This window comes from Natrix helvetica (assembly GCF_964273705.1).
Source record: "Natrix helvetica genome assembly, chromosome: 3".
NCBI lineage: Eukaryota > Metazoa > Chordata > Lepidosauria > Squamata > Natricidae > Natrix > Natrix helvetica.
In genome coordinates this window covers 164478535-164493461 of record NC_138549.1, presented here as the reverse complement: position 1 = coordinate 164493461, position 14927 = coordinate 164478535, and positions in this window count along the sequence as shown.

The window sequence follows — 14927 nt, the reverse complement described above, 5'->3', positions numbered from 1 at the left end:
TAGCCCTGTCTTTTGATTTTAATTAAATTGAAATGTCACTGCACAAAACAAATGTGTGGCTTGGACCTCTACCTACCATTTTGAAACTGCGTGCCCATATGACACTGTGGATGGCAGGGCTGTACAGAGCCAAAAGAAGATGGCATCTCTGCTCTAGGATAAGTATGCTCACTCACGTTTCATGTCATGCATCTGGATCATATGTACAAAGGCCAAATTTATTAACACATACTAGCGATCTGCATATATCCAGAGTCCCCATCCAATGGTGCTGTTAAAGGCTATTACAACAACAACAATTTAATATTACAGTCTTAGACCAGTGACCAGAACAAAAAAATACACTCAGTATATATATATATATATATATATATATATATATATATATATATATATATATATATATATATATATATATATATATATATATATATATATATATATATATATATATATATATATATATATATATATATATATATATATATATATATATATATATATATATATATATATATATATATATATATATATATATACTGAGTGTATTTTTTTTCCCACCAAGACTTACAGAAAGATGGCAGCTCCGTTCCCATTTTAAGCCCACAGCTTGAAGATGGCAGGTGTGATCCTGCCGAATATATATATATATATATATATATATATATATATATATATATATATATATATATATATTCGGCAGGATCACACCTGCCATCTTCAAGCTGTGGGCTTAAAATGGGAACGGAGCTGCCATCTTTCTGTAAGTCTTGGTGGGAGGGGATGGGGTGCTGGCTTTGTTTCAGTAAGATATATATAAAAACGTCTAGTATAAAATAATAAATAACAGCTAAAATCTATAATAAAATCCAGTGTCAATTATACATAGTCTGACTCAGATATGGCATTTAGCCAGTTCTGACAGGTTCTGGAGAACCGGTAGCGGAAATCTTGAGTAGTTTGGAGAACCAGTAAATACCACCTCTGGCTGGCCCCACCCCCAATCTATTTACTGCCTCCCAAGTCCCAGCTGATCAGCTGGGCCCTTTTTTGTTGTCCTGCACAGGATAACAGAGCTGGAAAGCAGGTTGGTGGGGTGGGGAGGGAATGGAGATTTAACAGTATCCTTTCTCTGGAGTGGGGTGGAAATGGGGATTTTGCAGTATCCTTCCCCTGCCATGCCACCAAGCCATACACCGCAAGCCATACCACTCCCACCAAGCCATGCCCACTGAACCGGACGTAAAAATAAATTAATCCCACCACTGGTCTGACTATATGATAGTTGCAATCCCTAAACTATGTGGCCTATTGTAGGGAAGTGACTAAGCAGTGTAAAGAGTTTGACACAATTGTTATATAACATCGCTATGGTGGAGAAGACACATGTTTCCGATGAATCCCCAGTGCTGCTGTGCAGAATCTGGCCATATGCACGGTAGTTATGGACTGTTCATCCTTAAGCAGCCACTGGAGATAGGTAGTGTTGGAACGGCCAGGATACCCAAGGGAACTGGCAGTAGTGCAATCCGGAACCCACCCCTGAAACGCAGGCACCATGCAAGTGCAAATGCTTTCCGGTGGTTTGTTAACTCCAACTGACTAAGATAGCTGGCAGGATGATTGACACATGCTAGCGATCTGTATATATCCAGAGCCCCCATCCAGTGGTGTTGTTAAAGGCTATTGTTCATTTTGATCAACTGATTGAGATGTAACGTGGTGGTGGGGAAAATCAAGAAAAGGACAGTGGCTTATAAAAAAAACTCCATTAGTTTTTATGTGGGATGGCACATAGCATGGGCATTTATTGAGCTACACAAATTTGCAGGGTAAAATGTTCCTATCATGCATACTTCCTCACATCATGCTAGTTTTGCTTTGCATCTCCAACAATTGGCAGAACAATAATTGTTGAGGCAAATGAATATTTTGCTAGGTAATTTGTTTTAATGATGTGTTCCTGTATTTTATATTAAAAGAAAAGGCTTGTATTCATTCATTGTGATATCATGCTCCATGTTCTTTCGGTTCCTGCCTGATGGATGTTTATCTAATCTCAGCTTCCGGTTCTTAAAACATTTCAGACTAAAAGCCAAAGCACTCTATAAGGTGAGAGTTTGATGCCACTTTGCTCGAAGAATTGTCGCAGTATTCTGGTTTGTGTCCTTATATTAATAATCATCAACCAAGCACGCATACAATGGTGAAATGCTAACGGTTTGGACCAGTTCACCCGAACCAGTAGTACAAAATGCTACGGGTTTGCCTGAACCAGTAGTAAAAAAATGCTACCAGTTCAGGCGAACCAGTATTTCCGATGATCAGCTGTGCCGCATGTTTTATATTCGCTAGAAAGCAGGATTTCCTGCTTTCTAACTAATCTAAATCGCGTGGCACAGTAGATTTCCCCCCTCACTGTTCTACTTACCTTCCAGGCATGCTCAGTGGCAGGCTCCGCCCACCTGTCCACATATCATCACGTATGTTTTTGATGCTCTGCGCATGTGCAGAAGGTCCTGCGTGCAAGCTCACATTTGCAAACCAGTAGCGAAGGTAAGTAGATTTCACCCCATAAGTCCGGAAACAATTGGACGGTAATTTAATTTCTTTTAATTTAACTGGAACTTCAGTCTTTCCATTTCTGGGTGAAAGTGAAAGATTAAGACTATCACATCCTCCCTTTCGAAAAGATCCAATAAAATATCACAGACTCTTGGAAATGGTGGAGATTTCAAAAACCATCGAGTCCAACTATCTTTTGATGCAACATCCTTGTTAAATTGGCACTTTGGCACTGCTTCAAATACTCTCATGAAGAACAATCTACCAGCTTCGAAGGTAGTTTGTCTCAACAAAACATTAATTTTTATATTGCTATATAAGACTTACTTTATCAAATTTCCTTTTCTTCTTATAAAGAGTATTAGCGTGTCATTCCCTTTATAGCCAGGTAGTAGCCATAAGATTATTTTAGGGCTGGAAGGAGGAACCAACGTCACTACGAGACAGACATGCAATCTCAATGCTCTGAGATCGCTGCCGAAACTTTTATTGCTGGGTGATCCAATCGGACCTAAACCGTCCCACAGAGATGGTGAATGGGAAGAATACGTCCTGCTGATCTCAGGGACACCGCAAAGTCCGTGATTGACCCAGGAGAAGTTCTTCTAGCTGGCGATAAAAGAACAGCCCCTCAGCTGATGAAGTTGGGACGGCTCCAAACGGAAGGAAATGGAAAGAGAAAGTGTTTACAGCTGGTGAGGAATTTTTACCATTTTAAAAGAGACTGCCTACAAAAACCTTAACATTAATTTAAATCTGAGAACAGAAGAAATAAACGGCGGAATTAACCTTTGAATGGTTTTGGTCATTGTGTTATCTTGCTCTTAAATGCTATTTTTATGGATGGAATTTATGCAAGCCTTTTAAAACGAATGGATTAAGTTTTCTTCTTCTATCTTTTTTTTATTATTATTATTGCAACCTATGGACTAAAATTCTCCTTCCTCATTACTACGTGTGTTTTCCTCTTTTTCTCCTCTATTTTACTCAGGAATTCGATTTTTTTTAACTTGGAATATTAAAGAAGGAAAAGAAAAGAAGGAAACAAAGAGAATTCTGACAACAGAGGGAACGTTAGTGCTGCTGCTCGGAGGCTGGAGGCTTGTGGTATTGGGAAGAAAACACTTTCACTTTTCTCACTGAACAGTCTGGCTTGGCAATTCAAAGTCTCACAGTTTGTTTATAGAGAGTGATAAGAACCAAAGGATGAATTGTTTACACAGGTGTCCTTTTGAATTATATGTCTAACCAGAGAAAGTGAAAAGAAGATTTTACTGTGAATTTATGTTTAACCTTGTAAAAATCCTTCAAGCCAGAGCAGCAGTATTTGTCAGCTGGAAATTATGGCACAACTACAACAGCAGAAAGAAGCTTTAAGTTTGCAAAAGATAATGTTTGAAATTCAGAAATTATAAAACACATTTGAGAAGATGGAGAAGAAGTTGGGAAATCTAGAGCATCTAACAGTAAAATATGATGAAGTTGGAGATGTTTATCAAGTGGAAAAAGTGGAGGTTAGAGTCCTAATAACCAAAGAGAAAAATGACCATAAAGAAATCAAATCCGCTGATATCTATGGTGATTGGTTTGTGTCTGGAAATGGAAAGAATGGAATATGGAAAGAGGAATTAAATGGAAGGGAACTTTACCCCAGATGGCAAGAAACAGAAGAAGAAAAAACAAAAGAATTTATGGATTTAAAGAAAAAAAATTATTAGCAACACCATTGATAACACCACTGACAATTAAAGATAAGCTGATCAAGGAAACAGAAGAAGGGCATCGAAATTACATGAGAGACTCAATAAGCAATGAGTTGCAAAGAGGAATCCATACAAATTTGATTAAGGAGATGATTAGAGGACTGATACCACAAATGGCAGAAGACATGAGATTGTTTTGCTACTGGAAAGTTACAGGTTGATAGATGAAAGTGTATAATCTAAAACTAGTTAAATTTAGTGACAATAGATATGGTTAAATAAACAACTGATAATGATAATAATGTATATATCTGCATTGGTATGACAAGTAGTAATTGGATATGAATATTGAATGGTACCTATGAAAGGAAGATTAGAAATTATTTGGTTATATATAAAGGTTAATAAAAAAGAACTAAGTTGAATTTAGCTAAGTTCTGATTATTAGGGGAGAAAAATGCTATGATAATGGATAGAGTTAAATGAAGGAGGGATGATGATAATGTATAAGTGTATGGGTACAACATAAGGAAATTGGATGTAAATTGTAAACAGTGATTTGAAAAGGAGGATTAGAAATTTTTGTTACTAAATATTATTGATTAGTCAGAATAGGCCATAAAGATATAGTGTTATTGGAGGATATTAGAAATAATTAAACAATTATAGTCAAATGAAAATGGAGGTATGATGATGGTAATATGTATAAAAAATATCTGATTTAAAATATTTGAGTTAATACGAATTTTGTGACGACAGTGAAAGAGACGCACGAAAGCTTTTTGTAACCAACTGATACACTTTCTACAGTATGTAAAGAAGGAGGATTCTTTGTGTTGTGTTTGTTTTGAAAATTTAAAATAAAAAAAAACTTTTAATAAAAAAAAGATTATTTAAGGCTACAAAATCAGGCCAAAATGGGAGGTAGACAACAGATATAGACAGACAGACAGACCGACAGACAGACAGACAGACAGAAAGACAGATAGACAGAGATAGAGATAGAGCAGGGGTGTCAAACTCATGGCCTGTGGGCCAGATGTGTGCTGGACATGCCCACCCCCCAATTTAGCAAAGGGGAAAAAGTTGTGATACATCACATGGCGACAACGTGACACTTCGAGTTTGACATGAGAGAGAGAGACAGAAAGAGAGAGAGACAATAGATAGATAGATAGATAGATGATAGATAGATAGATGATAGATAGATAGATGATAGATAGATAGATAGAGATAGAGATAAATATAGATGATGATAGTTAGACATTCTACTTGCTTATTGCAAATATATGTTTTCATTTCTTCAGTCTTTGCTACAGAATTATTTTTGCTAAACAAATTCACTCATTCAGATTGACATAATTGCTTTTTTGAAGAGAAAAATACCCAGTAACTTGGCCTTCCCTCTTGTATCATCCAGATCTGTTGGACATCAGTTCTCATGTTCATCAGCCAGCATGAAGAAAATTGAAAATACAACCAATCTGGGGCAGCTAAGCTGCAGGAGCACAGTAATTTGCATATCAAATCTTTTCCTTTTTATAAAATTAGGAAGGAGTGTTCTATAGCAATGCCTTATCATCCTATGACATGCAGAAGACAACAGATATTAAAGGATTTATTTGTTGCCTTACCAGAGTTTATGAGAGTTGCTTACTCTTATGCCAGAATAATTATGTAATTCTGAAACAGTGTAAATCTGTGCTTCATGAACAGCACTAATTATTATTTAGCTTTTAAGCGCAATGCAGGGTGCTGCTGGTCAGTATTTATATAACCCTACATGACACAGGGTCTTAATGTTCAAAGTGTCAAACGTGGAAGCCATCTTCACATTTGGGCCTTCAGGCCTGCCACATTTTCTACTGTAGGAAAATAGGAGGGGGGATTATATGGAGCATGGGAGATATATAGTCAAAATAACATTCCTTTCTCAGAGAGTCAAGGACATCTTCCCCTGCAGCTGCAATGAGGTGCCTGGGAGGCATCTCCAGTTTTGGAAGATGCCTGATTGGACCATGTGATGGACATGTGGGTGCTGGGCAGGGGCTTGGACTTTCATTTGGGTGGGGAAAACTTGGAAACGTTCAGATTCGGGTTTTCCCAGATGGGCCGATATGACATCTCTAATAAAATAGAACTTTGAGGAAACTCAAGCCTCAGCGTCTTCTTTCGTTGGGGGTGTTACTTGGGACCCTGACACAAAGGACCACTTGTCTGCCAAAGGATCTGCCCAGCCAATCTGGTCTGAAAGGGTTGGCATGCTCTGGACTCCTTCAATGAAGCAATATCAACATTTGGGATCCCAGAAATTGACTTTTTCTCTATCACAATGCCTTTCGCTCTAGAATAAAATTTCTCTTGAGTTCACACTTGTGTTTTAAAGGATCCTAAAGGCTTGGCTCTTCACTCAATCCTTTGCCAACCTTTTCTTCTTTTTCTCTGTTCTCCTCTGGTTAATTATCCTTGCCGGTTTTGCTGTTTTGGGGGTATGTATGTATGTATGTATGTATGTATGTATGTATGTATTTATTTGATCTTCACCCCACCTTTATTAAAGTAACTCAAAGCAGTGAACATGTGTAATATACTGTATTTTTCAGAGTATAAGACGCACCTTTTTCCCTCAAAAAAGAGGGTGAAAATCTGGGTGCATCTTATACACTGAATACAGCATTTTTGGCCTCCCAAAACCCTGCCACCCGTCTTATACTCCGAAAAATATGGTACTTTTTTCCCTCCTCTTTTCCCCACAACTAGCCCTGTGAGGTGAGTTGGGCTGATAGAGAATGACAAGCCGAAAGTCATCTAGCTAGCTTTCATGCCTAAGGATGGACTAGAACTCACAGTCTCCCAGTTTATGTTACGTGTATGTTGTTGTTGAAAGAAACATCCATCTGGTTCCGTTCCAAGCAGGGAGAAAGACACCGGAAACATGCAGGTTGATTGGAAAGACGGTTTAATGATGAAGCAGAACCACATAGGTTCTGAGTAGAGATAGTGTTGAGAGTGAGTGGCTTTTATACCTTTGAGCTTCCTGTTCCTGTGCAAGAACATACATTCTATTGGCTCTTATAGGATCATAGCTGGCTCTGTAGCAGAGGTGGTATTCTACTGGTCACCCTAGTTCAGGTGAACCGGTAGCGGCGGAGGCAGGAGGCTCCGCCCACCCAACCAGACATTATCCCGGAAGCTCTGCGCATGTGCAGAAGGTTCTGTGCATGCCAGAAGCACCCCGCGCAAGCTCCCAGTTCCGAACCAGCAGCAAAGGTAAGAGAAAACCATTCCCGCTCTATAGGTTGAGCTCCCAGGTTTGGTTGAAGTTTCTGAGGGTGACACAATGTCCTTAGGAGATTGTGCAATGTACTGAGCTCTGTGTTTTAGTGGGTTAATCCTATTATGTCCTCAAGGGTCATGTCTTAATCTCTTCATCCTGGAGCTGAAGGTCTTTTCTTTTGTAGATAGGCTGGCCCAGTCCTTCTCAACGGGCACCAAATATCTACTTAGGAGGGGTAGGGACCTGGGGCTCTGAGTTTCTGTCTCCCTTAAGATTTTTTTTTTATTTGTCTTTTAGGGGAAATGTTTTATGCTGCCTTTTTAAAAATATTCCTCAAAAGATTTCATTCTTCTAGGAGATTGGGTGGCTTCCCACACTGTTTTCTTGTTTTAAACATCACTTTAAAAAAAAATTGTAAAGTTGTTGCCCAAGCTGTTGATTGGCCCAGCCAAAGGCTGCATTTATCCTTCCCTGGTGCCAATTATCACACAAGACAAGAAACTGCAGACCTGTTTATTCTATTCGGCACAAAAAAGGTGTGCTCAGGGGACTAAACCACAAACCAAGAGCACAAATTAGCATAGCTTCCATGAACTGTTGAAAAGCCCAGGCACGTGATCATTTACAAGCAATTGGCCACAAGCAACAAAGTATTCACACCCCTAGTAGAGGATGGTCTTCCCAGAAGGTGGGTTTCTTTTTAAAACATTACAGCCCTCGTCCTTCTGTCTCTAACAGATAAGGCTGGTAATTAAGCATGCAAAACTTTCCAGTTAATTTATCTGCAACCTGAAACAGGAAATAAGCACATTCTAACTAATTCTCCATTCAAGATGGAGCATGTCCTTTGATAAGGTTTTCACTTGGCCTTCCAGGAATTTTAGGACAAGGAAAAGAAGCTCAAGAATGAGAGGTCAAAAAGGAAAACGTCTTTAAAAAAGTGAACAAAATGAAGGCTTTTCAACAAAATGGGATTTATTTATTTCATTTTTATTTATTTAGTTTGTCAAGCCGATTGCCACTCTCGAATTGGCTTCTTTAGTCACACCAGCTGCTGCTTTAGGGCCTCTTTCCAGAGCATGATACCAGTGTCTCTTGAGACTGAAGGATGACAATGCAAGTTTGTCAAACATGTACAAGATAACAGATATAAGTGTAAACATGGACATCAACAAATGAAATGAGTATAAATAATTGGGGACAGTAGGACAGGGATGGTAGGCTTGCTGGTGCGCTTATGCACACCCCCTTTACGGACCTCTTAGGAATGGGGTGAGGTCCACAGTAGACAGTTTGAGGTTGAAGTTATGGGTGTTTGAGGATGTAACAACGAAGTCAGGTAGAGCATTCCAGGCATTGACCACTCTGTTGCTGAAGTCATATCTTCTGCAATCAAGTTTGGAGCGATTTACCTTGAGGTTGCATCTATTGTTTGCCCCCGTATTATTGAGGTTGAAGCTGAAGTAGTTGTTGACAGGTAGGACATTGTAGCAGACAATTTTATGCTTGGGCAGGCATAGTTCCAGGTTGTCCAAAATTTCCAGCCTGGTGGTGTAAGGGATTCTATTGTGAGCAGAGGAGTGGAGAACTCTTCTCGTGAAATACTTCTTTTTCAGGATGAAGCTAGCTAGACTACTCTTACACACTGAGAACTGCTGTTGTTCCTGGAACAACTCGCTTCCCTCAATGTGAAGTTGGCCTCAACTCTCCTCTCCTTCAGTTGATAAAGAAAGGATCTTGTAACATACACCATTCCTTCCTTCAAGGGTCATTTCAGGACACACTAAATAAAAATATATTGATGAAGATGATAAAGGTGAACTATGGATCATTGGAAGGTTAAATGCTAGTCAGACTTCATTTGGAGATAGCATTAACTCTGGCATGATTTCTGCTGCAGCTAAAACCTGAAATCTACTTCCTGCCAAATTCATGTGAAAATTCAAAAATCAGGTGTAGGCATTTTAAATGTTAAGTATATATATATTGTATACTTGTATATTTGAGGCCTCTGGCATCAAAAATAGCTAAAGCTGCATTGCCTCCAGCTCCCAGTCGTGAATGAGAATAACTGATTATATGTAATCGTCAGCAATTATATTTATAGTGATTGATGGGATCTATTAGCAGCACATTATGGTTTGATAATGAAACACCTTTACTCCTTCTTTCCACATATCATTTTGCACCTTCTCGCCACCAATGGAGGAAAGCATTGGGGGAATTATTATTAGCTTAGCTGTGGCTTCACAAGAACTATATTTTTTCCTGTCAGTCATAATCTGTTAAAAGAAAAGCTGGCTGGGAAAGTTTGGAGGTCCCTCATCCATGTCAACCAAGTATCATTAGGTGAAACAGAATAGTTGTTAGGCTACAGGTAGACTTCCTATTCCAGCAACGGTAACAGGATGAGGATGTGGAGTGGGTCAACTAAAGATGCTAATGCTTCAGCTTGACCAAGATGACAATTTTTGGAATCAATGTATTCCGGAAAGACAGTTTGGTGTAGTGGTTAAGATGTTCGAAAACTCAAGATTGCTGGCCCTAAACATATAAAGAATGGTTGTAAACATATAAAGAACAATGCCTGGAACTGGGTATGTCTAGTTTGAGGAAAAGAAGGACTAGGGGTGACATGGTAGCAGTCTTCTAATATCTCAGGGGTTGCCACAAAGAAGAGGGAGTCAAGCTATTCTCCAAGGCACCTGAGGGTAGAACAAGAAGCAATGGGTGGAAACTAATCAAGGAGAGAAGCAACTTAGAACTGAGGAGAAATTTCCTGACAGTGAGAACAATTAATCAGTGGAACAACTTGCCTCCAGAAGTTGTGAAAGCCCCAACAACTGGAAGTTTTTTTAAGATTGGATAACCATTTATTTGAAATAGTGTAGGGTTTCTTGCCTCCAAGATCCTTTCCAACTCTGTTATTCTATTCTATTCTATGCTATGCTAATACTAATGCTGAGTTTCAGCTCATAATGCATATCCATCATGACAACAATGATCTTAACTTTTCTGATCTCTTGAGACTTCGTAAGTCGTGTCTTGGATGTGTTTATATGTGTGTGTTTGTGCTTGTTTGTGCCTTTGTGTGGGGGAGATTGAGAAAAAAGAAGGGGGATTGAGTTTCAAGAAGTTCTATGACCCGCTTCTCATTTAGTACCCACATCCTCATGAAATTTAGACTAGCAATGACAGACCCATCCTAGAGACATAAAGGAGGTGACTCCTTCCTCCCTAACACATGGATTGCTTTGAAAGATATCCCATCCAACAGTAATGGTAAATCTATCTGTTAAAAAAAAGTGTTGTCATGTGATGGGATGAGAAGACAAGAAAGATGTCTGACTCTTACATTTGCTATTAAAGAGAGTTGACACAAGCCTAAAGTGCTTGCATTGAAAATGGAGCATTTAGAAGCTCAGCTTCCAATTCAGCAATGTTAAGTAAAACAGCTGGGGGGGGGGTCAGATGTGCTGGAAATCAGGAAATAAAGGACAGGATAGAGCAGAGGTGGGTGGGCAGTGCCAGCTGATCATCAGCACTACAGGTTTGCTTGAACCAGTCCAAGCCGGCTGAACGAAGCCAGCTGGGTGATTCTGGGCCAGTCTCTCTTTCTCAGCCCTAGGAAGAAGGCATGGCAAATACTTCTAAAAATCTTGTTTAAAAAATTGCAAGAACTTCTATCTCCTGCCATGAGGCACGGCCATCTCAAAGGACCCAAAACATATTTTTTTAGAGGAAGGAATGACACAGAAGGAGGAGGAGGGGGAGGAGAAGGAAGAGGAGGAGAAAGAGAAGGAGAAGGAAGAGAGGAGGGAGAGGAGAAGAAGGAGGAGGAAGAGGAGGGGAGGAGAAGGAGGAGGTGAGAAGGAGGAGGAGCAGGGGGAGGAGGAAGAGGAGGAGAAGGATGAGGGGGAGAAGGAGGGGAGGAAGAGGAGGAGGAGAAAAAGAAGAAGAAGAAGAAGAAGAAGAAGAAGAAGAAGAAGAAGAAGAAGAAGAAGAAGAAGAAGAAGAAGAAGAAGAAGAAGAAGAAGACTACTGAATCAGAACAGAATCTCTATGAGTTCAGCTTCCGATGGTTACCAGTGGCCAATCAGAAAAAATCAAGAAAAGAGAAAGAATCCTCTGAACACAAAACTTACTTTTAATTATCATGGCTATTGATCACCAGTAGATCCTCTACGCATTTATAAATTCCCCCTTTCCAGCCAACTGCTATAATCACTTCCCCATGGCAGTATTTTTACTTCGCTAGAAATTTTGTTTAGGTTAGAAATCCAGATACGTACAAGCCTTAATGAGGGAAAGATTCAGTCAATAAAGAAAGAAAAGGAATATGAACAAAGACAACAACTGCTTTTTATCTTGGCTATTTTCCTGCAGCTGAAGCCAGCAGAGGGCAAAAATAATATACATCCACAGTATACAGTATATATGCACTGTGCAATCAAAAACACATTATTATAAAGCCAGATTTCCCTGCCTTAGGATAGTTATTTGTCCTTTCAAGGTGTCACTGCCATTTTTCAATACCAATCAAAGGATGGAGTTTAGTTAGACAGTCTTCATTCTCAGACTTCTTTATTATAATTATTAATAATAATCATCATCACACAGTCAGCCAGATGTTCAGTCTGGGTTAGGCATTTTTGTTTACCTATCGAGTCCTTACCAAGGACCTGGGATAGGCAAATCTGGATATTTGATGGTATTACAGATATCATTGCAGGATGGAAGCAGTTCCAAGTAAAGCCGCCTTCTGCAATTGACTGATGGCAAATTTGTCAATACCTTTGGTGTTCAAGTGGTGCTCCAGTTGTTTTAGGACTGCACCCAAGTCACCTAGTACTGTTGGTACTACCCTTGCTTGCCTTTGCCATAGATGTTCTATTTCTATTTGTAGACCTTTGGAATTTTGTTGCCTTCTCCAGTTCTTTCTCTTCTATTCATCATCATCATCATCATCATCATCATCATCATCATCATCATCGTGCTTAATCTTTGGTGAGACTCACAGCCTTTGGGGCTGGTTGGTAGCTCAACAGCTCGAGTCCTAACCAAGGACCTAGGAACGGTTAAGGTAACGTGGGAGGATATAAGTTGTTCCAAGTAGGGTGGTGTTTTGTAGAGTCAGAATGTTCAAGTCAGGTAAATTTAGAATTTCCAAATAGCGAGTAGCCCTTTAGGTATTGCTCCAAGGGCTCCAATTACAATTGGGACAACACCTGATTTCTTTTTCCACAGTCGCTCAACCTCAATTTGCAAGTCCCGGTATTTTGTGATTTTTTTTCCTGTTTATCTTCAATTCGTGCATCACCAGGTATTGCAATGTCAACGAACCATACTTTTTTCTTTTCAATTATTGTTATGTCAGGTGTGTTGTAGGCCAAGTGCCTGTCAGTCTGGATTCTGAAGTCCCACAAGATTTTGCCTTTCTTATTCTCTAAAACCTTCTCAACCTGATGGTCCCAGTGGTTTTTGCTGTACTCAAATCCAAACTTTTGGCACAATTTCCAGTGAATGATCTTAGCAACGCAGTCATGGCGTTGAAGGTAGTCAGTTTGTGAAATTTTGCTGCACCCGCTTTTCAAGTAGTCAACTGTCTCATCTTTCTCATTACAGAGGTGACATTTGCTGTTGGTGGTAACATGTTGAATTTTTGCCTTCATGCAGTTTGTGGCTAAGACTTGTTCTTGAGCTGCAAAAATAAAGCCTTCTGTTTCTTTTTTCAGTACTCCTGATCTTAACCAGTTCCAAGTAAGTTTTTGGTCAGCTTTGCCTTCAATACTTTTCAAGTATTGGCCACACATAGCTTTGCTTTTCCAATTTTCAGCTCTCTTCTCAATTACTTCTTTCCTTATTATATTATAATAAATATAAATTATAATATATTATAATAATATTAATATCATCACCATCATTTTAAAGGAGATTGTATCTATTTCCTTCCCAGGTGTGTTTTGTTTCAGTTTATTTTTCCCCTTCACATTTTTTTTTTGTCCTATGGAAAATTGTCCCCTGGAAAAACTGAATTATGATACTGCCATGTAGGATGTTTTTGCTGCTTAAAAGCTTTGAGTGTGTGTTAACTATTGAGGGCTGTTTGGTTCCATTAGAATTGGGGCTAATACCCAAGAGTAACCTCCTGCTTGCAATTTTCTTTTGTATTGTAGCCTCAGGGGGGGAAAAAACAAAAAGTACTAAGCACTTAAGTCCGGTTTGACCCCACATGACCCCAGATATAAATTCTAAATTGCATTTTTAGCTGCAGTTTCTTACTCCACTCAGGCCTAGCCACTCTGATATCTCCCTCTGGGGCAGTTATCAGCTCTGCTTAATTAATTATCTCACTTGCAACCATTCGTTACTTGAGGATCAGAAAAGCGGTTACATTTTTCAGATTCTTTTGAACAAAATGGGGAAAAAAATCCCTCTAGGGATTGCAGTAATTAGGCCCTCAGTCTTCCTGATCCTTTTGGATAGGGTGTTTATTTCAAATATTCATAGGCTGATCTGTTTTCCAAAGCATCTTCTGACTAGTTACAATGCGTACAGGTAGTCCTCCACTTACAACAATTTGCTTAGTGACCGTTTGAAGTTACAACAGCATTGAAAAAAAGTGACATGACCAGAGTTGGTATTCAGCCAGTTCTCTCTGGTTCGGGCGTTTGACTTGAATCAAAGTGCTAGCCTAGTCTTAATCGCTACAACACACCATATCTCTAGAGTTGTGTTCCTCAGCCTCAGTAACTTTAAAACAGATTAGGCTTGGATCAACTCCCAGAAGATACCATAAAAAAAGTTCCTCTCCCTGGTCATAATATATTTGTTCCAATATGCAGGAAGATTATATATGTATATATACATACATATACATATACGTGTGTGTGTGTGTGTATACACACACACACACACAGGTTTTGGTGTATTCGGGTCTTTTCCCGTGTAAGATTGAGAGTATCTTGGCGATGTTTCGACGAGGTCCCACTCGTCATCCTCAGGCTGGTGTTTTCGGCCTCGTGCCTGTTCAAGAAGAGCGTGATAGGAGCTGCCGTCCCTCTATAAATATTGGTGGGGTGTGTGTGCAGTGCTGACTGTGTTGCTGTAAGTGGATTAGTTGGGTGTGTTGTAACATCTTGATTAGTTGATGGAGTTGATGTTTGCTGTTTTGTGACATCCTGTGTGGCTGAGGTACTGGCTGTGTGCCTATTGTTCTTTTGTGTTGTAACAACCTGAGTAATGGGCTGTATCATGACCTCCTGAGCTCCATTGTAGTGATATCATGAGCCCTGTGCTGCAACCTCCTGGAGGGTTGGCTGCATTGCAATATCCTGAGCCGTTGTGTTGTAACCTCTTGAGTTCTGTGATGTAATGTATAA